The sequence below is a fragment of the Prionailurus viverrinus genome, chromosome B2 (assembly GCF_022837055.1).
Source record: "Prionailurus viverrinus isolate Anna chromosome B2, UM_Priviv_1.0, whole genome shotgun sequence".
Taxonomy (NCBI): domain Eukaryota; kingdom Metazoa; phylum Chordata; class Mammalia; order Carnivora; family Felidae; genus Prionailurus; species Prionailurus viverrinus.
This window is the reverse complement of record NC_062565.1, coordinates 72,564,848-72,592,203: the sequence shown is the minus strand read 5'-3', so window position 1 is coordinate 72,592,203 and position 27,356 is coordinate 72,564,848.

The window sequence follows — 27,356 nt, the reverse complement described above, 5'->3', positions numbered from 1 at the left end:
GTCCAATCCCCCTGTCCAACTTTCACTTTTGATTTACACTTCGAGAGCACTTCAATTGGAAAAGAATAAGGGCTCAGCAAAAAGATGGAACAGCCACAAAAACGCTGTGAGGAACGGTCAGCGAGGGGTCTTCTGTACCAGTCATGGGCAATTTGAAGTCCCGGGGAACCTAAAAAACATACAAGTTCCGACCAAAGCTCAGCCTACGAATCCTTACGGCGCCTCGCTGACACTTCTTGAGGAACAAATCCAATTGTGCTGCACAGGGTCCTTGCCAGAGGAACAACAGCTTCCACGTTAAGATCACATATGCTGTGCAGAAGTTGCTGAGTTTCCTGGAGTTTTTATGAAGGATTTCAAATAGCCCAGAAATAACTTTCAGTTGCCACAGTCACTAACAGCCCTGCCCTCCCTCTTAGCTGCAAGAGGTGAAAAGGCCTGAGGGCGTTCAGACTTCTCTGGAGAAAGTTGTCAAGGGTAAAAAATGAAAAACCAGTGAATTGCTTGCCGATGCTTCAGCTAAGAAAGTTCCAGGTGAGAATGGGGAGACCTGGTAGATCTGGGGTGAGGTTTATCTCGAGGGGTTTCAGAGCAAGCAATTCATTGCTGAAATAGCGACAAATGCCATTATCTTCTTTGCCCATGAAGAGATACTGAAACAGTGAAAACATGGGCAAATGCCCTTCTCCTTAGGATCATCTAGGCTTCTCACATGGGGATGAGCATCTATCCTCCAAAAGCCTCCACACACCCCCATCCCCCAACCCCTGACCTGGCCTTCAGCGTATCACAGGCCATGCTATGGGAGCTCCAAAAAGAAGACCGTAGGAGCCTATGGACAGTTTTAAGAGAAAAGCCCTTTTAAGAGAAAAGGCGATTTCCTCACCTTTCAGTTCCAGTAAAAAATTTCATAGTGTTATGTACAACATCAAAAATTTTCAAATATGGGAACTTCCACTCTTAGAAAAGCTGTCATACCTGCTGCCCCTTGCTCCCTATCACCCTTTTGCCCCTTATTCTGCTTTGTATTCTTACAGCATTGTTTATCCCTTAATGTATTAGATTTTTTTTAAATATCTGTTTACTGTCACAGCAAAGACTTTGTTTTATTCACATTGAGTTCAACCTTTAAAACCTAGATTATGCAAGATACCTATCAGTTACTCAATACACTGCCTTTGAATAAATGAATTTATAAAATTTACATTCTCATTCCAATTTCTTAGTAAGAAAAGAATTAAAACCTGAGGCTCAGAGAGGTTAAATAACTGACTCAAGGATGTATAGTGATATAGCAAAGCCACTTGTTCTTCCCCACGGGTGATAACTTTAGCTACTGGTAGGAAAGAAAAAGGCTTTCAGCAGAATTCATGCTATATTTGGGAGAACACAGTTTAGGTAGCTAATATTCACTACCTATTTTATATCCATTGAGCATTTTCTAGCCCATATAATCTGTGCTATAAAGAAAGGATGCTTCAACAGGGATATTTTCAGGAAATTCTATAGCCAATTTTTAAATCTTTATTTTTCTCTGCACTTCAAAGTGAACAGTGATCACTGTGTGTCAACACAGGTTAAATACCAACAATAAACAGGCGCACCATTTCTCTGGGGAAAGGGGCCCAGTGGTGATAATGACAGCCATCGCAAACCCCGGGACAGCACCAACTGTGGCCTCAGCGCTGCTCTAGGCATGCACACTTGTCACTAACTCGTTCCATCCTCACAGGAACCCACACACTGCTGTTATCCCCATTTTACTGATGAGGAAACCAAGGCACAGAGAAGGTAGGTAACTTGCTCAAAGACATACAGCTAATAGTACATAGTTGAGCCAGGACTCAAACCCAGGCAAGCTAACTTGAAAGCCTCTACCTCAGAGCTGCATCCTTCTACCTCAGAAAAAAAAAAAAAAAAAATAGCCAAGTGTGTCTGTATTTAGCCAGTCAGTTGGCAAGTCCGGGTCTCATAAACAACACAAGAAATGGGAGTTGTACTGTAGCAATTAGCAGGACTCGCATTTTGTTTACTATGTGGAAGAATACTGATTAATGAAACAGTGTCACCCTGGAGGAACATTCCTTGACACAGACTAGTAGGTCCCCTTCTGTTCAATATTTGCATCACTTGAAGGAATTCACAGAAGGCAGGCTCATGTGGTCTGCTGATGACGCCAAGTTGAGGAACTCTGCAAAAGTGTGGTTTGACACAACTCTAAAGTAATTTGTGTAGCACCCCCACTGGAAGGAGAGTAGCAGAGCACTGGAAAAGCTACAGCTCAAATTCTCTACCAGCATCACGGCTGTCTTCTGTACTCCTCAAGCCCTGCTTCCTCTCCCTTATTTTAGGCTACAGCCCACATCATGGTCTATGGACAAACTGTCACTGGGATTGGGTTTGCTGTAATTCCTGATTACTGATGATGGTGACCTGCGTGATCCCTGCTTTCTTCCAGGTGGATAAAAACGAAACGGCTAAAGCAAAATATCTTTCTAATTCTCCATCTTCTCATGGGCCTTTTGAAATCACTCTATTACAGTTCCTTAGTAAGTAGCATTCTGTTCACACGTCATCCTCTGAACACATTAATGTTTGGTCAATTTAAATGCACAGAGTGGCAATGTGCACATATAAATTTTTAGTAGTTACCATTTAAAAACAGAAGGATGACTCACCAGGCTTTCCTTTTCCTGTAAACACTGCGTGGTGCAAAACACTTGAACCCTGTGTGTTTTCAATGTCTCTGACTTCCACATGTACGCGCCTGATAGGCGCTGTTTATCAGCTGAAGCCGAGGGAGATAAAACCTTGCCACGGAGGCGCAGTCCTGAATTTCCCCGTGGCCAGGTGGAAGCCTCTCTGGCTTCCGGCTGGAGATGCGCCCTCTGCCGGCACCTGGCCTGCTCCGCCTGCTTCCGGGGCTTCTGCACCCACAGCTGGAGTTGGAGGGAGCCTAAGTGGAAAATAAATGAAGGAGAGGCAGCAGTTAATGAGTTCCGGAAATTCTGCCATTGCTCTAGGAGAGGTCAGCATAAGTAACATCGTTCTTTCTCCCTGCCACATTGGCCCTCCCCACCTGACCCAAATCCTGTGCCATTCGGAGAGTCACAGGGAGTCCCCACGTGGGCTGCGGAGAAATGTGCTAGAATTGGGTTCTCGCTAGGGTTTGACTTTCACCTGAGGGGGCAGGGCGTCCAAACTACCTTTAACGGAAGGCATCATTTATTAATGCGTCTCGGTGCCTGCAGCAGTCCGTTGTAGTGCCTGGGAACACTGCAGTTGAGCTCATGCCTAACGAAAAAGGAAGGAGGCCACTGGAAAATGTTTCCTCTCGGACAGACATGCTGATGAAAAGTTGCTTGGTGCACGTCCAGATTCCTGTCTTTTGTTGAATTTTTAATCTTGTTTCTCTTGGATCAGCCCCCACTTCTCTGGGTTTGACCACTGATACATGCGCAGGGGTTATTCTACTCTGAAACTATAGATTTTTTTGAGAGGAGCAGGCGTTGCACCTGGAAAAACTGGCTAGGGAAACAGCGGTATTGTTTTATTAACTCCCTAAGTACAGTTTCTGTTCTTTACAGCTTTCTTGAGAAATTGTACTAATAATAAAACACGTTTTCAGTGAGCAATTATAGTTCACAGAGTTTTCCTGGCTTTGCTGAAAAGGCATTACCTTCAAATGGATGCCAAAAAGCAAAGCCGTGCATTCGAATCGGGAAGAGGAGCTGTGTGTTTTAGAACTACCTAAATCACTCCTGTAATTTGCAATGCCAAAGAGGGAGTAAATGTCCTCATGTAAAATTCAAAAGAAATACTGGGACAGTATCTCCCATAGCAACAGCTGTTTAAGAAGTTCCAGGATGATTAACAAGCGTCTGTTTCATCTTTTCCTTTGTTTCAAATCAGACCACAGCCTGCTCAATCTGCAGGTCAAGTCAAAATAGTACTAAGACTTTGACAAAAGAAAAATGTGATTACTGTGGATTTTTTTTTTCTGGTGTGTTCAATTATTTGCTATGCTGTTCATCTGCTTGTAATTCATTACTAGCTAACCGCAATTAAGAAGCTGATTGTTTTAAAAAATCAGAAAATATTAGTAAACTCAAGATACTCTATCTTCATTAACATTTACAACAATTAATTGATTAGAATACATTTCAGGGTAGTAATAGCTATCAGAATTGACCATTAATTTGCAGTGTCGTCAAGACATTTGACTTCTGAGTATTCGGTGGGCATGTTTCACACCTTGGGTTCCCCAGATAGCATCCTCTGATTTGGGAGTGTTTGCATGGGAAAGCTCTTGGAATCAACCGCTGTGGAAAAAAGAGTAGGTAGCAGAGAATCTGAGCTGCACTCCAATCCCAACACCACCAGCAGCAGCCTCAGCTGTCCCACAGGGAGCCACGGGGTTAGAAAGCCCTTCAGAGACCACTGGGTCTTTGTACTCTATGTTGATCAGCCATTGGATGTGGGCTGCTCGGGGCAGGGGATTCGACATGATGCCGAAGAAGGCTGATAGCTGATGCCCTTCTTCTGACAGCACTCCCAGTGCGAATAATTTCTGCAGTCCAGAAGAAAGATCTGGGGGGCGCTAGACTGCCATAGTATATATACACAAAATGTAACATTCATTACCTTTTCAATAAAAGACACAGAAATTAGAGAATATAACACCTAACCTAAGCCAAGTCAATATTATACAAAATGATTAAATATTTTTGTTCTGGGAATAAAGCATCAGCCCAGGGTCACAGTATATTAAGGTCCAGTTCCTTAATAGATCTGGGAAAAGAACAAATTTAAATGTATTGAATTCTCATTAAAAATAAATGAAATAACCACTTCTGAGAAGAAAAAGATATTAAAATACAATTACTCAAAGCATATGGAAATTAAAATATTTCCCTGTGCCCATTTCTAAAGTAAACTCCCATGCAGAGCTTATTTTAATTATCCAGCATCCATATGTGCTATAAATGTGCTTAACTTTATAAATGTACTTTCTACAAGTGTCCTGTGTAATCATTTTAAAACCTAACTTTGATTACATTGTATGTACTTAAAAAATGAAATAAATAAAGTGTATGGGCTTAAAATACAATTTGTACATACAAACATTCTGTCTCATTTATGAATATTTATAGACAGCATTATTTAATAATCATTTGTATCTTCATTTGATTGAAATAAAATGTAAACATTCAAGAACACTAGGAGTCAATATACAGATTTTTTCCCATAAAAGAAGCATTTCATAAAAGCTAGACATAAAACAATCCAATGAAAAAATGGGAAGCGGATCTGAATAGATATTTTTCCAGAGAAGACAAACAGATAGCCAACAGGTACATGAAAAGGTGCTCAACATCACTAATCATCAGGGAAGTGCAAATCAAAACCACAATGAGATACCACCTACACCTGTCAGATGAGCAACTATCAAAAAGATAAGAACTAACAAGAATTATCTAGAATGTAGAGAAAAGGGACCCCCGGTGCACTGCCGGTGGGAACATACGTTGGTGCAGCCACTATGGAAAACAGTGTGGAGATTCCTGAAAAACTTGAAAATAGAATTATCATATGATCCAGAAATTCCACTTCTGGGTATTTACCTGAAGAAAATGAAAATGCTAACTTGAAAAGATATATGTACCCCCATGTTCATTGCAGCATTATTTTCAATAGCCAAAATATAGAAACAACATAAATGTCCATTGATAGGTGAATGGATGAAGATGTGAGATTATATACATGTGAGATATATAAAGTGGATTATTATTCAGATGTTAAAAGGAAGTAATCTTGCCATTTGCAACAACGTGGATGGAGCTCGAGGTCATTACGCTAAGTGACATAAGTCAGCCAGAGAAAGGAAAGACAAATACTGTATGATCTCACTTATATACAGAAATAAATAAACAAACAAACTCATAGATACAGAGAACAGACTGGTGGGTGGCAGAGGTGGGAGGGGAAGAGCAAAATGGGTCATGGTGGCATCAAAAGGTGTAAAGTTCCAGTTATAAATTAAATAAGTCATGGTGATGTAATGTACAGCATGGTGACTATAGTTAATAATACTGTATTTCATATTTGAAAGTAAATCCTAAAAGTCCTCATAACAAGAAAAAAATTTTTGTAACTACACGTGGTGATCAATGTTAGCTAGACATTGTGGTGATCATTTTGCAATATATACAATTATCAAATCGTGACATTGTATACCTGAAACTAATATACCATTATATGTCAATTTACCTTAATAAAAGAAGCTAAGCATAATATATACAGTCACTATATACTTGAATCAGTCATCGTTTACATGGTATAATTAAGTGTATATATATATACATATATATACACATATTAAATTGAAAAGCTCATCCTATGTAATTAAAATATGAATAGCATTGCCAGATAAAGAAGACATGAAGAAAATGTGTGACTCTGTTTTGTAAGCTCCAGGAGGCCAAAGCAGGATCTGCATCAGCTCTCACCATAGAATCCCTGGGCCTTAACAAAGATCTGGCACATAGCAGACCCTCAGTAATGATTTGGTGAATGTTGAAAGCATTTTACATCTTAGTTAAAAAAAAAAAAAGTGAATTGATTTCTCTTTCCAAACACAAAGGAAGCTGGGTATTGGCTGTTTTAAAGTTTAGACAAAAAAATAAGCAATTGAAAAGAAACAAATAAAAAAATGTTTTATGTTTATTATTTTTGATAGAAAGAAAGAGCACAAGTGGGGGAGGAGCAGAGAGAGAGGGATACACAGAATCTGAAGCAGGCTCCAGGCTCCAAGCTGTCAGCACAGAGCCCCACATGGGGCTCAAACTCACAAGCTGAGAGATCATGACCTGAGCCAAAATAGGACGCTTAATCGACCAAGCCACCCAAGCACCCCAAAAATAAACAATTTTAAATTACAAATTTGAGCTTATATATTCAGGTTGATGTAGCCATTTTTTTCTGTATTATTTCACAGACTAGGACAGATTCTCCTTTCCCTTAAAGATTTCCATTGCGAAGATATCAAAATGAAGTCCAGTTGCAAAGTGAACATACAGACAGCAAGCACTAAATGTCTTGGAGAAAGAGGTGTTAAAATTTTGTCAGCACATTTAACAAAAACAACATCTAGAAGTTTTACATATTTGCTCTACACCTGTTCATTTCTAAGTTTCCCAGAATGTTCCTAGAACTCAAATGAATCTCTCCAAAAATAAATAGGAAAATTTGAAAGAAAAATATAGAATGTATACACAAACAGAATTGCCAAAGGCCAGCCATGTTATTACAAAGCACCATGATAAACACAGAATGAATATGACCCTAAAAAGTTGCAAATGAGTATGTTTTGCTGATTCTGAAGTACTAAAATCCAACCACCCCCAGGTCTTCAGTACTTATAGTTACTACTCTTTTCTCTAGAAATAGAAACATAGCCACTCTATATTTATGTTCTATTAGTGGCTGAGTTTTGGAAGTCATGCCAAGAGGATTCCAGAAATTAAAAAAAAAAAAAGATTTTGTATGAATCATCTGTCATATCCTCCATAAATCTACATCATTACCAAAATATGACCAAAATTGCTGAATAAATACCAAAGAATTGGACAGCGAGAGGAAGGGAGTATTATGTCAGAATTCAAATTAATTCAAAAATGGAAGGAAAGCCACATTCATCTGGGAGTCCATGAAAAGTTCTTTTGTTGTTGTTTTTGATGTTTTACTTGCTGGTATTTTTTTTTCTTTTTATGATACACTCACTTGAACATAAGGCTGATTCAGGAAAAGATCCATGAAACAGGTTTGCACCCCACATTGTGACCACATCATTGTGTGGTGATGTACTCCTTCTTTCCTCCAACCCCTGTGTTTCAAGGCTTAATTCAAAATGGTCTTAATACTTTTAGAATATAGGTAGGCAAGAATAGCATTCATTTCCATCATAATCCTCAAAAGAATAACTGTTCATTAATGTGTAATATATATTGGCCTAATTTTCCACTAGAAACTTTTCAGCCAAATTATGTACTCATTACTAAAGTTTTGGATACAAATAAATATCTCATTCCCTTGAGTTTACACATAGCTAAAAGTCACTTGGAAAAAGATACAGTTTGACATTTTTTCTAATATTTTACTTCTAATTTTATTAGTTTCAAAGATTTTACTGAAAAGAAACTTTTAGGAAAAAACTACTGTAGATACTCAGATAGTGATATTTTATATCATCCCCATTAACTTGTGACCCAGTACTTGGGTCATCTATTAAAAACCTAATTCTGCATGTACATGCACACACACACACACACACACACGCACATACCTGCACCCCTCATAACGTTGGCTCCTATTAGGAGCCTGGTAAATACTACATCAGAATGTAGTGGCACTTCCTTCTATTAGCATAGATTAAAATCAATAGATAGGGGCTTAAGTGGGAAAGAAAGCTATTTCTTTAATTGATCATCTAAATGGATCACCCTGAAATGGTTTTCTGAGGGACAAGCATTCAAACACAATTCACTAGCTCAGTTCTAAGACCAGAACAATGTTAGTGAAATGTGACCAAACCACACATGAAGAATGGTTTTGCAATAGAGTATATAATAAGATTGAAAATCCTAGGCAAATTGAAAAGTTCTGAGCACCTTGTATGCGTACATAAATTCTGCCATGACGTCTAGAAATGGTAAAGTTAAAGCTTACACGGGCAAGTTATACAAATTGCCCATGAGCCCACTGCTTATAAATAGTAGCCTCAATCCAGATCAGGCTGTCTGAATCCAGAGCCCACATTCTTATATGGTTATATAAGAGAGAGAACAACACACACATGCTTACTGGCAACCATTTTTATTCAATGGTATTTACATTATTCTGGGATTTAAAAAAATAACAAATGAAACTGTCTTTTCATTGGCACATGTAGTTTTTTAGAAAGCAGACGTTACAAATATGTGGAACAGTTAAATAATATGAAGTGTTGTATGATTAATGTCTATCCTAAGTATTATAGACTAAGAACCACACAGATGCCAAAAAGCAGAGCAGTAATGTGGACTGGAATACTTATGAAAAGGCTTCATGAAGACAGTGGACTTGACCTGGATCCTGAAATTGAATGAGAATTGGACAGAGTTGAGATAGGAGGATATTTCCACCTGGAAGAAAATTACCCAAGTAGCTTTGGCACACTAAAAAAAATCACATGAACCACCTTAGTTGCATAAAACACAAAGAACACATAAAGTTGTATAGCACCATGCTGAGACAATTACCTTCAATTATAGTTAAGGTTATTTATTTTGAATAACACTAATAGCTAAGTTAAATAATGATATTTTAAATCAAATTAAATCAAATACCATATGATTCCATGTTTATGAAGTTCAAAAACAGGCAAATCTAACCTGCTGAAGTAGATATCAAATTAGATGACCACCTTTAGGCAAAGTATATTGGCTGGGAAAGGACTCAGGGAACCCTCTCAGGTGCTGGAAATTGTCTTGATTTGGGTGGTGATTACAGATACATATAAAAATTCACTGAGCTCTTATTACTTGTGAATTACACCTCATTCAATAAATGAGTAAGGGTTGGCATCCGTGATAGGTTTCAGGTTTTTTTAAGTAAATGTGTATTTAGCATTAGAAAAATCTTTGAAGGTAAACTACCTCAACTTTGTCTTTGACAGAGGAGGGAATGGGGATCAGAGACTTGCCCTGGGTCACACAGACATTCAGGGGCTGAGAGGGTACTTGTTGTTGAAAGGTTTTCCATGCTTTGCTCATGCCTGCAAAATATATTTCATGTGCCACATACTCCTAGAAAGAAGATCCAAGTGTACCATTGAATTCTTAGTAATGTTTATTTACCAGCTTCCATATTTTTTTTCACATTGATCACATTTATTTTTCCTCTTTATTCTTGGCATCTCTGGACTAAACATTCCAATCTTTTTTTTATACCTACAGTCAGTCTAACATATTTTCTCCAAAGGTGCTGTTTTACATGTGCCAATTTAATCTTATCCATTTCATAAAAATTCAGTAGCTATACATGTTCTCAAACTTCAAAGAGATTCCCTCCATTCCCCTGAAAGATCCTTTGCCTGAGCCATTTTATATTGATCATACCACCATATTTTAACACATCTAATATTTGCCCTTTTGCTCTATAAAGAAGGAGATAATGTAGATATTAATATGGATGACTTCACTTTAGGTAGATGTGTCCTTTTTCATTTTTTCACCTCATTTACCCACCACTAGTCTTTTCCTGTAAAGCAGTTCAGAATTTTCAATTCTGCTCCCAACAAACACCTTCTCTCTATTCTCAACTGCTTCTGAGATCTTGGTAGTAGAACTTTCCCATAAGAAAACTGCTAAGTCTTTCTTATTCGTTTGATTTTCCATTCAGATAGCTCCCAATTCAAAATTTAGGGAGCATTCTCTAAATTCCATACATGGTGCCCATATGGTTTGTTTAAAACCTTTACACAAGCCTACATGTCATGATACAAGTGAATCACCTGTGGAACAATCTTTTGGCAGATTCATAAACTACTGTAAAATGATCCAAGTACAAATGTTTCTAAGATAACTCGATGGAAGGTCTGGGTACACTTGTAATCATTTTCACAGATGACTGCAATCCAGGTTTCTGTTTTTTACAAAGTCTATTATTTTACCTGTAATTGGAGACAGCACAATCTGGTAAAAACCACTCCAGTGATCTTCAGAAGAATAGCTTATAATCAAATGCAGCAGGTCCCAGAACATTGCTATCCATTGCAAACCCTTACCTGAGTTAATCTGGTTCATATTCGTCCATGTTGGCATAACTATGACGACTCATATGATAGTAAATTCACAGACTTCTTGATGAGTTGTGCCAGATTCTTCCCATCCGCCCCTTCAGATTCACTTTCCACCTTGATCCACCCTGTTGTGTTCTAGGAGGCTGATTTTAATGGAGTTTATCAAAGAGCTCCCTGTTGTGTTGGTTAGTGGGAACACCAGGAAGGTAGTGGAGAATGAAGTCTAGGCAATTTCTCCTGGCTCCTTCAGAGGAGGATCTACCTACCTTCCTGAATCCCTTGAATGAAGGCCACTTTCCTGTGAGCTTGCCCTTTCCACTCAGTCTGCTCTGTCCTAGATTACCCATATGGTTTGTTTCTCTGTACCCTCCCCATATCTTTTTAAATGACCCCCTCCACTCTTGAAATTACCCAGTTTGAGTGTGCCATATATTTTTTGCAGGGGCCTTGACTGATAATTGAGTTTCACTGAGGAAGTAAGAGTCACTTTGGAAATCTGACCCATCTTGAAAGAAAAAAGCATTTGGTTTGCACCCCCACACCCTCGCCAGGCTCCAAGAAAGCATAGCTACCCATTAAGTGAGTACCAGGCAGTTGCATTAACAAGAGTGTCAATCCCAACCTCTGCGCAAAATCTCTTGATGATAACCTCTAATACAAACCAGATTGTTTTATCTACACCCAATAAAGTAACTGTGATATATTGTAAGCTTGTCTGTATCTGTTTTAGGGGAAAGTATTTTAAACCATAAACCCCTGAAAGTAAGTAATATGCTACTTGTTCAATCTTCCTTATGTGGTAGGATTTATGGACTAACTCATGATGGTGATGATTAGTAGGAAAGTGAAAATCAGCCCTGTCAGTAATTGAACTGTGATGTTTCCTGACAAAATATCAACAGTGTTTCCAATTACCCATGGACAAGGTCAACAGAAAACAATATTTCTAAAATGACATCTCCAAGGCCATATTGTAGCCACACAATGACCAACACCTTCTTCTGAGTCAACTGCTGCTTCCTCTAATGACATCCACAGCCCTACTTCACTCTTCTCACCACTGGCACAAAGATCAGTGAGACACCCAATTGCTGAACTGCCCCACCCTTCGATAGCATTAGTGGAAAGTTGATGGCCATTTCTCTGTTCCCTCCTGAGAATCATACAGCCCAAGTCTGACCCCTGTGAAAAGCCCTCCCCACCTTTTCTTACTGAGACGTACCAAAGTTCCTCTGCAGTGTATTCCCATTGCTGCAGCAAGCTAAAACAAACAAACAAACAAAAACAGAAAACAGAAACCAAAAAACCAACCAAACAAACCTCATTTTTTGGATAGGACTGTATTGTGGGACCATTTCTAGTCCTCGATCCATTTTCCATTTTTATGCACATCCTCCCAAAGTGTGTTTTTACTCACAACAGCCACCACGTGCTTGGTTGTTTACACAACGTGCTTAAAATACTTGAGAATTTACATTCTCCTGGAGGAGAACCCTTAACAATGACTGAAAGATGGAGAAATGTATTTTATCCTTCTCCCTCACACCAATCAAGACAACTCTGAGGTGTGACCTATGCTCTTATTAGATACTGTCTGATCCTACTGGGTATGGGTGCTGAAGGGAAGGAAGGACTCACATATGACTTCCAGATTTCTAAGTTGGGTACTAGGTGGACAGTGAGACAGAGAATTTGCCAATGACCAGGAGGAGAGCTGGTTGAGCTGGTTCCACAAGGTTTTACTTAGACATGCACTAAAACTGAGCAGTCCACAAAGTTCATAGAAGAAAATACCCAACCAGCAGTCAAAACTAAGAATATGAGTGTCAGAGTAACGTCTGAGAGGGAGATACAAGTTGTACTTGAGACCCCAAGAATAGATGAGGTCACTCGAGAGTGTATATAGTGAGAAGAGCACTAGTGTGAAGAAGGAACCCTGGAAACCACAGCATTTAAAGCACAAGGAGAAGAATGGGCTGAGAAAGATCAGGCCCTAAGAGTTAGAGAGGTTTGAGGAGAACCAGAAAAACATCTCCCCATTTTTCCAATCACTAGTCTGCCAATTTGTGCCCCCCATGCAATGTCCAGAAATTGATGGGACATTGGCTCAGGATGGCAAAGTTCCTTTAATATTTTCTTATGGCCCGCAAACTAATGGTCCCCTAAACTGAGTGAAGTGCAGGCTTCTGCTCAAAGAATAGCTAGTTCAACAAATTGGGAGGACTGCTCAATGATTTCTGTATAGAAGGATCCTATGCAGTAAGGGAATAAATAGTGTCATTTACATACTAACATGCATGCACTGAAGCTAATCCATCTCCTAAACTTCTCATGCTTGGTTGTCAAAGCCCAGCTTTCCCTTTAGCATCTCTTTAAAACAAAGTAGGAACCAATTCTGCAGAAGAGCCATGTATTCTGTGAGGACTTAGAAACTGCCTTTCTCCCTAGCCATCATCAAATTAGTTACTTGTCAAATTGAGTCATGGAAGAAATACATCAGAAGCCTGGAGAAATAAATATAGAAAGGAAGAAGGAGAGTAGTTCTAGAATGATTCTGACCACAACAGATGTTAGTAATATAAATTAAAACAATACTGCCACTGAATCAGGTAACTTACACATGACAGAGAGCTATTCTATATTGAGTGCTTGCTCTATGCCAGTCATTATGTCTGATGTTTTACCCATATCTGCTTGTTTAATATTTAAAGTATACTTTAAGTAGGAAGTTATATAATCCCAAATTTAAAAATAAAGCAACTGAGGGTAAGTGAGAATCTAAGGGTCACATAGCGCAGGAGTAAAAGAACCTGGATTTCAGCCAACTATCTGTCTGGCACTTTAACCCATGCCCTTACCCATCAAGCTCCATTGCTTGTTCCACTTTTATATCCTGGGGCCCTCAATGCCAGGAGAAGTTTGGAGATGGGGACAAAGAGTAGAGGTCTGAACACTAGAGCACTAACGATTGACCTTTGCTTTTTCCTTGCCCAAGCCCAGGTAATAATCACAAAGCACCAGAAGAGCACATAGGAAAATCTCAAGTCTAATTGAGTTTTTCATCCTGCTAGGACAAAGTACTCACCTCTACATACCATAGTTCTGTGGAAGAACTTATTAAAATACAGACTTCTTTTAAATGGATATAAAAATTTTAAATATATGATTAAGTACCAAGTCAAAACAACCAGTGACTGTTGCATCAAGAAGACAATGCGAATTTATTTTAAATTAATGGAGGCAAAGAAATTTCAACTTAAAGCTTCAGTGGTATGATGAAAAAATTTTTACAATGTGAACTGTACACAAAGGAAATGTTTCATAAAATGGTATCAGAACAATAAAAAGGAAAAATAGTTAAAGATATTTAAAAAGCGATTTTTTTAAACGATTAGCCTTGAACTTTGGGTGTGCCAGTGATGAAAGAAAAAGAGGCCAACACACTCACTGCTCCACCAGATCAAAAGGAGGGCAAGTTAAGCCCTTTGGAGACTAACTTTCAGCTTTAATGGTGAGCCCTGGGCTCTCAGCATCTATATTCAAACTACAAGCCTTTGTAAGGCAAGCAGAGACCTTGCATATAAAGAACAATCATTCATTTATACTCCAGGAAGATCCTTCTTGTAAGAACACATGCTATACCCTCACTACTCTAGAAAGCCTTTGTTCTCATAAAATTTGAGGGTGCATTTTTACAGCCTAAAATTCAAGCCCTCATGTGAAGAGAGGTGCTTTTTAAGGAACACATCAGCAGTCTGTTGTTTGCCTCTTGCATGCTGACCCTTCTTGGGTTTAGGATGACCATTTTCCGAGAATAGAAAATTTGGTCTAAATGAGAAATACTCTTTAAAATTGCTTTATTGCTATGTTGGTTTTTCTTTGCAATTATGGTTGAGTTATTCCATAAAATTTACTGCTATGATAGTCTTGTAATGGCAATACAGTCCAACCAATTTGTTATTCACTGGAGAAGATGGTAAATGGGCCATGGAATCTAAAACTTCTTTTGCTGAAGACAATGGTTAGGTTTTCCAGAAGCTTTTGGTTGGGTTTTCCATAGGAATTGGCCTACAGGCAAAGCAGAGTTTGAGGTGTCCTAGAAATAGCATGAGAAAATGCCTCTCTAGCCTTATTTCCATCTTAAATAATGAGCAGAACTGTGTGTTGAAAAGGAACCGTTTGTGTTGGACTTGAGCAGTGAAGGAGGGAAAAAGAGAAAAAAAATGGAAAGACCAGAACAAAAGTAGGCAGAGTGCCTGGAAATAAATATGAATAAATATGAATATATATATGTAATTTTTTAACTTTAAAATGATAGACTTATTGAAAAATGTAATTGAAATATTATTGGAAAATGTAGAGCTCCCAAACTCTGAAAATGGGAGTCAACTGGCATGATTTTGCCTCACCATGTGATATTGCTAACACCATGGATCCGTTGCTACTTAATTTGAATTATAATATACTAACATATTAAAAATCCTAAAATTCTCCTTAGTTTATTAAGGTAGTCATTCTTCATAAAGAATCCTTTAACTTTCCTGCATATCCATACCCTACTCTAGTTGCCTAATTTCTCTGTGTCCTCCTTATTAAAAGCAAGTGAAATAATAAGCTTAATAAAGTGTCTGGCTTAGGTTACTTAATTAACATAAAATAAAACTCAATTCACTTCTAATCTCCAGATTTCTTTCGTTTCAACCTCTGAAATTCAAGCCCTTAGCTAGTAATAAAGGGAGTGAAATAATAATTGAACATGTGACACCAGACCAAATACCACTGTGCCTAAAATAAGTAATAAAAATGTCATCCACGCCCTCTCTGAAACTTGGCTTCAGTCTATTATTATATCTAAGAGTTTTATTCAATTTATAGACAATGTCTCATTCATGAATGAAGAAATAATGAAAACGCCTAGGTCAGACATAAATATAGCATCTACTGTAAATAGTGGAGGAAATAATATGTACAGCAAAACTCCTCCTTCAGAAATGAAGCATCATCAAATAGAGTACTAGAATAATCCCACATATCAAAGAAGGGATACCAAAAAACTAGTACCAGAAGAGAATTCCCTTTTGTTCTTTCTTGTCACGTCATTAAGGTGAGCTTGGGTAACCTAGATAATCTTCCTGAGCCTCAGTGTCCATTGTATAAAATGAGAATATTAACACCTATTGGTCAGGGTTGTGGCGAAGATTAGATATTCTCATGGAGGGGAAATCACTAAATTTGCCAACCTGTAGTTTGCAAAGTGCAGTCTTGCACCAGCAGTTTCAGCAACACCTTGTTACAAATGCAAATTCTCAGGTCCCACTCCAGACCTATTAAATCAGAAAATCTGGGAGTGGGGGCCACCACCTGTGTTTGAAAAAGCCCTCCAGGCATAAAATCACTGTTTTGGGGAGCACCTGGGTTAAGCATCCAATTTTGGCTCAGGTCATGACCTCACGGTTCGTGGATTTAAGCCCCAAATCGGGCTCTGTGCTGATAGCTCAGAGCCTGGAGCCTGCTTCAGATTCTGTGTCTCCCTCTCTCTCTGCTCCTCCCCCTCTCATGCTCCTCTCTCTCAAAAATAAACATTAAAAAATGTAAAAAAAAAAATCACTGCTTTTTGTTATAAATATGATCCATGTTATTTTCATCACAGTGAATCTGTGTGTGGAACAAATCTGCATATGTATCCACATAATTCACTTATAAAAATGTAAAAATATGTGAGGATTTATACTATTTTATAAATGTTAGAACTGAAACAGTCAAGTGATTTACACTTTTTATACAAGTTTATACAACTTCTTACAATACATCCTATTATAAAATTATACACACACATACAAACATGCACACATATAACGTTCTCACTGGCTTGCTTTGTAAATTTGGAGATTCAGGCCTACAAGAAACAAAAAATTATTCAGTGCTTTGGATTGAAAAACTTTCAGTGTCATAGCCTGCTTGGCATTATGATCCCTAGCTCACAAGTGTCGTCTGGAAGATGTACACCTATACAGTTGGCAGTTTGTTTTGCTGGAGTTTCCGAATTCTAGAGTCCTTTCTCTTTCAAGAGTCCCACTTTCCCTCAATAGATATGATTTTTTTCTGTTCTCAGTGATCCCTGTGTTTTACTTTTTATTTTTTTAATGTTTACTTATTAATTTTGAGAGACAGAGAGGAGCAGAGAGAGAGGGAGAGAGTGAATCCCAAGCAGGCTCCGTGCTGTCAGCGCAGAGCCTGATGAGGGGCTCTATTTCCCGAACTGAGAGATCATGACCTGAGGCAAAATCAAGAGTCAGATGTTCAATGACTGAGCCACCCAAACGCCCCCCCCCCACTGTTTTACTTTTTAACCTCTATTTGAGCGTCCTACAGAAATATACTAGACAACTACATTAATGATGTGACTTTTTAATTCAGCACGAATATTACAGAAAAGAACGCTTCAAGTAAAATAAATACTTCTTGATGATACAAGGTTATCAGACTAAGTTCTCACTCAGCAAATATTTATTCATCAAGTGTTGAATAGGTAACTATTTCCAAATAATGACACTTTCCATCCATTTTTTTCTCATTTTTTTCAACATGTATATAAACAATTATGAAGGTTCTTTCTAATGTAATCTAGCAGTTACAACAGACTTGACTAATAGTAATATAAGAACAGAATTTACATATAGTTGAATTCTGTCTCCAAAATCAGACAAGCAGCAGGAAGGATGTGAAGAACAAGGGAGAAGTCAGAACCCGTATTCATTTCTCAAGTTTATGCTGTTTTCTCTAATGGTATAATGGAAAGAGATTCCAAATCTCTACATGTGAAAGTTAAAAAGATGAGAAAATAGAAGGTGAATTCAGAATCACTCTGTTATAAAAGGGTTCCTCCACCTCGGCACTACTGACATTTTGAGCCAGATAATTCTTTGTACCTGGGGTTATTCTGCACATTGTAGGATGGTTAGCAGTACCCTTGGTCTCCACCCACTAGATGCCACTAGCATTGTCCTCAGTTGTGAAAACCAGAAATGTCTCCAGACATTGCCAAATGTCCCCTGGGGGAACAGAATTGCCCCCAGTTGAGAATCATTTTGTAATATTAAAAAGTTATATCTTCTTCGAGAAGATAAAGATCAAGAAGTTAAAAAAAGTTTAAAAAAGAACAAAATATACTACATACTTTTGTCTTTATTCGATATAATGCAAATTATATGAAACGGTAAGGAGCAATTGGTTGACTATAAATCCATCATTTGTTTAAAGGGAAAAGTCACAACCCAGGTAGAGGAGAAATGTGATTTCAGAGGGTTTTCTGTAATCAGTATCTCAGAAGCAGAGTTGAGGATTGTGTTAACCGTATCACTTTATTTTTTTCTAAGTTTTATTTATTTATTTATTTATTTATTTGGAGGGAGAGAGTGAGGGAGTGAGAGTGGGGGAGGAATAGAAAGAGGAGAGAGAGAGAGAATCCCAAGCAGGCTCCACACTGTCAGCACAGAGCCCAATGCGGGGCTCAAACTCACAAACCGTGAGATCATGACCTGAGCCAAAATCAAGATTTGGATGCTTAACCGACTGAGCCACCCAGGCGCTCCATCTCTTTATTTTCTATATTCTGATGCTTTAACATCTGGGGCTTGTTCACCCTAGAGGAACTGTCCTTCCAGGGTTCTAATTCCTAGACATAGTAAACAACTTGCCCATGAATGTACTTTTCAAATGCAAATCAATCTGGAGCTCACAGCTAAACCCTCTTGCTTATTGGGCTCTTACACTTGTGCCACTGTACATTTTCCCTAATCACCAGGGCCACATACCAGACAACCAGAGACAGGCCCTGTACTCCAGAGTGTGTTGAAATTACTCAAATTACCCTGTCCAATCCTACACCTGCTTACTCTGCCTTACCATTCTTCCCACAGAAACCAAAAAAAAAAAAAAAAAAAGATTCTTGCCCACAGCTCTCCCCAACTCTGTGCCTTGCAACCAACATCAATACTTCCCATGTGGCCCCCATTGGAATGGCATACCCCCCTCTTGGGAACTGTTAGTAAACAACTATCTTTCCAATAGGAATTGGTTTCCTAATCTGTTGGTCTTACTACACCTCAGATTTACTATCCATACACTCCATTTTCAGACAAGGAGCATAAATCACAAGATGGTATCAATCACTACACATCCAAAGGAACAAGAGTGATCTGATGTCCAAAACACGACACTTTTTAAAAATTATCCATTCCTGGGGCGCCTGGGTGGCGCAGTCGGTTAAGCGTCCGACTTCAGCCAGGTCACGATCTCGCGGTCCGTGAGTTCGAGCCCCGCGTCGGGCTCTGGGCTGATGGCTCAGAGCCTGGAGCCTGTTTCTGATTCTGTGTCTCCCTCTCTATCTGCCCCTCCCCCGTTCATGCTCTGTCTCTCTCTGTCCCAAAAATAAATAAACGTTGAAAAAATAAATAAATAAATAAATAAATAAATAAAACAAAATTTAGCCTATTAGGCCAGGCACCATACTGCATTTTTGTGACATACAGGATAGTGGTAAGGATACAAAAGTAAATAAGCAAATAAATAAATAAATAAAATTTTCAATTGAAGGATACAGAACAAAGCAAAGTGTCATAGAGGAATGGGCCTGATTGGAATGTGCTTTACATATGATGGTCAGGTAGATCTCTCTGAGGCCACTGACCAACCAAGAGACCCCAGACAAGCTCCTTCTCCTTTCTGAGTTTCTATTTAAATATCCGTAAATGAAGTAAATGTATAGGATTATTGTTAGCACACAATACTTAGCAAGTATTTAGCTATTATGATAAAGTATTAGCTACTATGATGGCATTATTAAAGTTTATGTCATTTTTTAATGTTTATTAATTTATTTTGAGAGAGAGAGTGCAAGCAGTAGGAGAGCCAAAGAGAAAGGGAGAGAGAGAATCCCAAGCAGGTTCTGTGCTGTCAGCCCAGAGCCCAATGTGGTTCTCTATCACACAAACCGTGATGAGATCATCACCCAAGCCAAAATCAAGAGTTGGACAGTTAACCGACTGAGCCACCCAGGAGCCCCAAAGTTTAGGTTATTCTTTTTTTTTTTTCCAAGTTAGTTAACATACAATGTAGCCTTGGCTTCAGGAGTAGAACTCAATTATTTATTTCTTACGTATGATACCCAGTGCTCACCCCGAAAAGTGCCCTCCTTAATACACTTTGCCCATTTAACCTGCCCCCTCACTCGCCCCCACCTCCAGTAACCCTCCATTTGTTCTCTGTATTTAAGAGTCTTATGGTTTGCCTCCCTCTCTGTTTTTATGTTATTTTTCATTCTTAATGTAGAGTTTTGGTTTCATTACTTTCAACAACTTCTGTTGTAGATTTCATAAAGTACCAATCTAAAGAACTCCTCTCTATGGACTAAACCAGAATTCCATCTCTAATTCTGTCTTTAGCAAGACTTATTTTGATAAGAGTGAGCTAGATGTTACAGTAACATTTACCACAAGGAGTTGTTATTCAACAACACATACCTTGAGGACAGGAAGCAGTGTTTATAATTCATGTGTTTTAAAAACATATTGGTTGAATGAACAAAGCAGGAACCATTGATGATGAAATTTCAGCTGTATTTTCTTTGAGACCCACTTCCAATTTTTCCCAAACTTCTCTCTTTTTCCTCTTTTTTTTCACTTTGCTACACCTTGTAGGTGAAAATAGTCTGTATCTTTAAGTAGATTAAATAATTCTCATTATCTTAACTTTAAAAACAGATTTTAGTAAGAAAACACATATCTGCTAAGTTTCCAGATAGTGTGATCAGAAAAGGAGAAAGAAACTTCAATAGAGCAGAAATTCTTAAATAGATACATGTTCTGAGTAGAAAATTTAATTTTTGACTTCATTCTTATGAAAGAAAGATCCACTAGGTAAATCATTCCATACATCTGTATGTAAGAGAAGGGGCCTTCGAGGGAAATCTGAGTTTTAAAAATAATAACTTAGAAATTAGTAATATTGAACATATTTAACACGTGCCAAGACTCTTCTAAATGTGTTACACTAATTAACAATGAAATGGATACTATTATTATCTCCATTTTATACCTGAGAAAACCAACACAGATAGTAAATTATCGACTGATAGTAAATTATCTACATAAGTAGAAAATGGCACAGCAGAGACTGACTCAAACCCAGGCGGTTTGGCTCCCGAGTCCATAAATTTTGCTCCTATACTATTCTGCCTCTTAAAAGCGAATAACCTCAATATAGATTTCAAGTCCCAGGGCTATACAAATCATAGGACTTCTACAGCTAGTAATAATATTTCAGTTTTCGTCTGGAAAAAAGAAAACCTAAAACAACTGGCATCAATTTATTACTTTGATGGACAATAAAGCAAGTATTTAAAAATAAATGCTTCTAGTTTCTCCAAAAGACCTTCCTACATTACTTCAGTTTTGCTTTTTGGCACATGGGTAAACAAATTGCATAGCATCATATATTAATTGCCTTGGGATTGTTTGAGGGTGGCCTTATTAAAAGCATCAAATAACTATCGTGGTGTTTCTGTTAGCTTTTTGTACTTGGGATCTTACTTGGGGAGAGAAGGAAAGAAGTGTGAGGTCAAGAGAAATACCACAGAGGAGAAATTTAACATTTAGCAGTGAAGCACAAAACCAGACACTTCCTTCAAGTATACCCATAAGAAGCAGGAAAAAGCTATTGATGGCAAAGATAGTGTGAGGGAAGAAATATCGAGAAAGTTCACAGAAACAATAGAAACAGATACTATTGAAAGAAAATTCAGAAAATACAGCTGCTTTTTATTCCAGAATTTGCTATTTAGTCGTATATAGCTTCAAGGCACCACACATCTACATAAAGGTCTAAGAAACGTTTGGCTCTCTCTGCTGCTGACCTCCACCCAGTGATTATGTTTTACAGACTTAGGGGATATAAAGGAGAATTGGTATGACAGTGCATCATTTTTAACAAATCCTTTTCAGCACTTCTGGGAAAAGCAGATACACTGGCATACTTTGTTAAAATGATACATTCTTTATATAAGTATTTTAAGAAAAGGAATAAAACCTGGCCCGTTTGAAAAATATTTCTGCGTAAAACAGCAAATTTTTTATGTTATGTAAATATCACTGAAAGGAAAGATTTCTGCTGAAAGTGGAGCAATTCCAATGACTTTGGAGAAATTACCTTTGAGAAAGTTACTGTGAAGCTAACTATGGGGAATCTCACTGTTATTTGAGATGTTAGCATCCAAATGGTTTGAAGAAATTGCAAGGTTGAAGGAAACTACGGTGAAAGTTCCAATTCAGTTAGAAGAAGAAGAAAAAAATGGAGCATAGAAGGGGGAATAGCAAATATTTCAAAAGAAGAATATTTTCTTCCAAGCTTAGTAGCCAAAGCTAACTTGGCTCCACATACCCCTCAGGCATGTGACCCGTGTGGCCTGTGGAACACCCATAGTACTTATACTTTTACAGGGTGATTGAACAAGTTTCAAGGCTATGTTCACTCTGGACAATCTGCAGATGTCTAGTTTCCTAACATACATCTTCAAGGAATTTTTCAAGAGGGTACAGTTAGTATATTTTCTGAGCCTGTGAGTATCTGACAGTGTTTCTCCGTCGCCGTCCCACGTGAATGACTTCACGGAGATTGTTCCCGGCTCTCCGATATGCACTGCTGGAGTGGTAAATTTTGTTGTCGGCCTGAGTTTTGTACCGAGATGCTTGTAGGAGCTTTGTATTTTAATTTTTTAATCTTGGCCCCTTCACAATGTTGCAAAAAATGGGATGAGGTCTGTCTTTATTGATTGTTTTTCCTGGAATTCCATAGTCCTTTTGATTTGCATCTCTAAGTGTTTTTACACTTAGAAAAAAAAGTCTGCTTCAAGTATACCTTTCATTGTCTCCTGACACATTTGTGATTTCTTATTCAGAAGTACCTATAATTTTCAGGCTGGATCTCCACCTTCTGTACTCATTGGGTCCCCTTAATATTTTATCTTTTTGTTTTGTGGTGATAGTTTCAAGGGGGTCTCCACATCACTGATTCAAACTTTTAACATAATCAGTTCATTTTTTATTGTCTCCAATGCAAGTGTTAATTCATAAAAATTAATTCCACTCTTGTTGTTTTATTTAGTTATTTATTAGTTTTTTAGTTTCTCAGAGCTCTGCTCTTCCTTCTGTCACAAACCTCACTGTAGATGTGCATGTTGGTTCTAGAATCACATTCCATGTATTCTTCTCCCAGTTCTACCACTTCTTTGCTCTGTAACTGTAGGAAAAGTTTTCTTATGTTTCTAAATTTTATTGGAAAAAAAAAAGGATAAACAGACATATCTAGGTTTATCCTTCCTTCCCTTCCCCCACTCCCTGATTCTCTGTTCTGACCAGGCTATGGTGGCAGGCAGCACCACCTCAGAGAAATCACTTCCCTAAAAATAAAAGAAAGAGAGAAAAAGAGGATAATGAATTTACCTTCCTGACAAATTTGTTGTGAGGATTAAATGAAATAATCTACCAGAAATGCTTCACTTCGTGTTTGTACATCTAAGCACTTTAGCAAATACTAAAACACACTTCAGCTGCCATTTTTGTCATCTTTATCACCATTATCATCCTTGGTGCCTTCACATCTCAGAGTTTTCTCTCCTTAAGGTTTTCTCCTGTTCCTGCTCATAACACAGTGATTTGGCAATGTTCTCCTCCTTGTTCTTAGTCTTCTTGTTTCAAGTCTATTTGGGTTGCAAACTCCAGATTGATTCGTAGCCTTAAATCTGAAGTGTCTCCACCTCGCCATCTCAGTTTGCCAGGTTTTGAGAGTTCACCTGATTTGTTCCACATCTCAGGAGTTTATTCTGGAGGAAACATGTTCCTGTAGCCACCACCACAAATGCTATGCAGACACAGAGTTTGGAGTAAATTATAATCACACCCTTCTATCAAAATACAGTCACAAGCCATATACATAATTTGTTAAAAGTTTTCCCTGGCATTATTTGTCAGAGAGTGGACTAAAAAAAAGTGTGTGTGTGTGTGTGTGTGTGTATATATATATATATATAGTGTTATTTATTTTATTCAACTAGTACCTCACTGAGCACTCACTATGTGCCAACCTGTTAAATGAGTTTCCTACCTTCAATAATGTTTTAAGAGGCATTTCGTTTTTGTTCTCAACGCTTCCTGGAATATAAATCTTCCTGAGTGGCTTTAAATCATGTGGCTGGCCACCATTATACTAATTGAGTCAGTTATGTTTCCCTAAGCTTTGCTTCTCCTGATTCAATCAGTGACATGTACTACATTTAGAGACAGAAGAATCTCATTATTCAGCTGATTTATTACGACAACACTTCAAAGAAAAGCAACAACCAGAAACTAATAAAACAAACTGCACTTTTGAAGCTAAACAAGTGTACAAACCCTTCCTTTTGAATGACAGAGAAATCAACTTGAAACGTGATGAGGTATTAGGGAAATAGAGAAGAAAGATTACGGTCTTTTTGGGAGTTGACAAAATGATGGATGCATCAAAAATGATAAAAACTAGAATAAGTCAGAAGACAATACTTATTTTCAAGACTTCAAAAGCCTAAAACCTCTCTAAATTTCATGATTGTCTAGGATCCAAAAGCAGGTTAGATTTGCACTAACTCTGCTTTAAGTGTCATTGGGAACAAAACAGAAAATCCCATAAGAACCTTTATTCTAAGGTTATCTCATATGACATTCTTTTTTCCCTCAGTCCAGAGTCAATTTGTAAATAACTATTCTCAATGAGAGAACACCTGTGAATAAAGAACATGAAGAAGAACAATTACTAACAAGCGCAAAGAAAATTCTGTATGGAAAATCTGTTCAATTGGGCAATATGTTCACAATTTAAAATGCTCCATGTAGAATCAAGGTAACTATCATATAATCATGGAATGTGAGAACCAAAGTGTCTTTTTGAAAGCCATTTAGAAAAAATAAATAAATAAATAAATAAAAGCCATTTAGTCTAATCCTTTTATTTTGCATATGGAGAGTCTGAAGTAGCAGGTTAAATACGTGCCTTGCTTAAGGTTCCTGCCATTTTAAGTGGGCCAGAGCACAACGCAGTGTTTCTAAGACTGCAAAATGTAGACCATGCCTGAAGTCACAACACAATTATACACTTATTGGCTGAGGGCATACTTACCCCAATATATCTAAATGGTCTGTGATCAAAGCCCTTGGCTAAGTTACCAGAATAAGCTCTAGAATGAATAGAGACCGGTAGAGAAAGAAAGGGCTTCAGAATAAACTAAAACTTTTGTATTGATGGTCTAGAGTTCCAGTATCTTCTGTAAATAAATATGAAATTCTTAAAAAGTAGAGGCGTCTGGGAGGCTCAGTCATTTAAGCGTCTGACTTCATATCAGGTCATGATCTCACGGCTTGTGAGTTTGAGCCCTGCATAGGGCCCCAGAGCCCGGAGACTGCTTCAGATTCTGTGTCTCCCTGTCTCTCTGCCCCTCCCCTACTCATGCTCTGTCTTTCTGTCTCTCAAAAACAAATAAACCTTTAAAAAAGTAAAAAAATAACAACGAAATTCTTAAAAATAGAGGATACTCTAGTAAGTTTCCCCAAACCTATTTATGTGAACTATCTCCTGTCAGGCCTTTCCCCTGTAATTCAGATTTACAAATCTTAATTTCTCTTCAATAACTTCACTTGAATATGTCCTCCTGTCCTCTAGATGTTAGCTCAGCTGGAACCTTCTCAGGCCTTCCCTGGTGATCCTTTTAAAAATTGCAACATGCTCTTTGACTCTCCATCTTCCTCTTCAAATTCATATTTGCTTCTCCTGATTCAATCAGTGACATGTACTACTTTTAGAGACGGAAGAATCTCATTATTCTCAACCTATATTCTTGCACCTAGTATAGGTCCATTGTCAGCATGAAATATTTCTGAATAAGCATATGGATGATTGAATGAATGGATTTATGAGTCTTACAAGCAGATCCCTTTATCCCATTGTCTTTAAAAGTATTCTTCATGACATAAAGTGGTATCTTTTTATAAATTAAACTGTGGTACGTAACTATACTATATGATCATATCATGAACTGAGCCCTTAAAGGAAAGGCGGGGCAGGGGGCAATGTCTTCTTGATATAGAATATGTAACTAAAAAGACAGTTCTAGTTCTTTCCCAATTTGATGTCAGTCTAGATAGAGTTAAACAATCTATCTCTGAATTAAAATAATATTGTCCAACTCAGGACTTTACTCTTTACTCATACACTACATCAAGGATTATCCTCAGGGTATCAAAACATATAAGCAGTGGGACACATAGAAGTGATTATGTACCACGACAATATGCAAGGTTTCTGTCATTGCTTTACCCACTGAAATCCACGAGGAGACAACAGGAAGAAAAAACCACTATCTAAAAATAACATCATTTGGTCCAAATGTTCATTCATTCTCTTTATTCATGTTAGAATTTATTCCAAAGCACACTTTAATTCTAACTCACAGAAACTTTAACATGTTGGAACTACAGAGATTAAATTTAACTTTTCTCATAGTACCCCACCCTTTGCTTCAAGGTTTTGGCTCAGCTGGCCAAGCTAAACTATGGGTTAAACTCCTGACATGAAATGAGATTCTTGCTTTCGGGCTGGTCTTAAGTGAGCAGCACCACAATGCAAACCACTGGAGCTGTCATTACTTCTTTTTTTTATTCTGAAAAAAAGATTTGTGCAAGATTTTTCTCAGTAATGAAAAAGAACCAAGAGACCACGAACGATCGATGCAATTTTTTTTTCCGGTAGCACAACTCACTATTTCTGGATCCTTAGTATGAAAAGAGTGTTCCTTCTCTTATCTGATGGGAAAAATTTAGTGTTCATTACATGAAATCTGGTTTGAAATTGAAAAAGTCTTAGATATATGCTGCTTTAACAACTATGGGAAACTAGCTGGGTTCATATAGAAAGACCTGAATGAGGTCTGAGTGAAGAGAATTAGGGTCAGTTCTATGTGGATATATATGATATATATATATGATATATATATATATATATCATATATATATACAGATATTGAGTGTGTGATATAGATAGATAGATATGCACTTGAAAGAAAGTGATCCAACACCGTCACAGAGATGAAAATCAAATCCAAAAAGATAACATTTATTGGGCACTTATTCTGGACCCTGGACCAGACAAAGCAAAGTATTTTATATATATAATCTCATTCAATCCTCACATTATATCTTTGAGTGGGTATTTTATGGATGAGATTTGTACTAGTTTCTAGGGCAGCTATAACAAAGACCACAAATTTGGTGGCTTGAAATAACAGAAATTTGTTCTTTGACAGTTCCGGAGGCCAAAACTCTGAATCAAGGCGTCAGCAGGGCCGTGTCTCTCCGAAGGATGTTGGGGAGGGTCTGTTCCATAACTCTCTCCTAACTTCTGGTGGTTACCAGAAATCCTTGGCATTCCTTGGTCT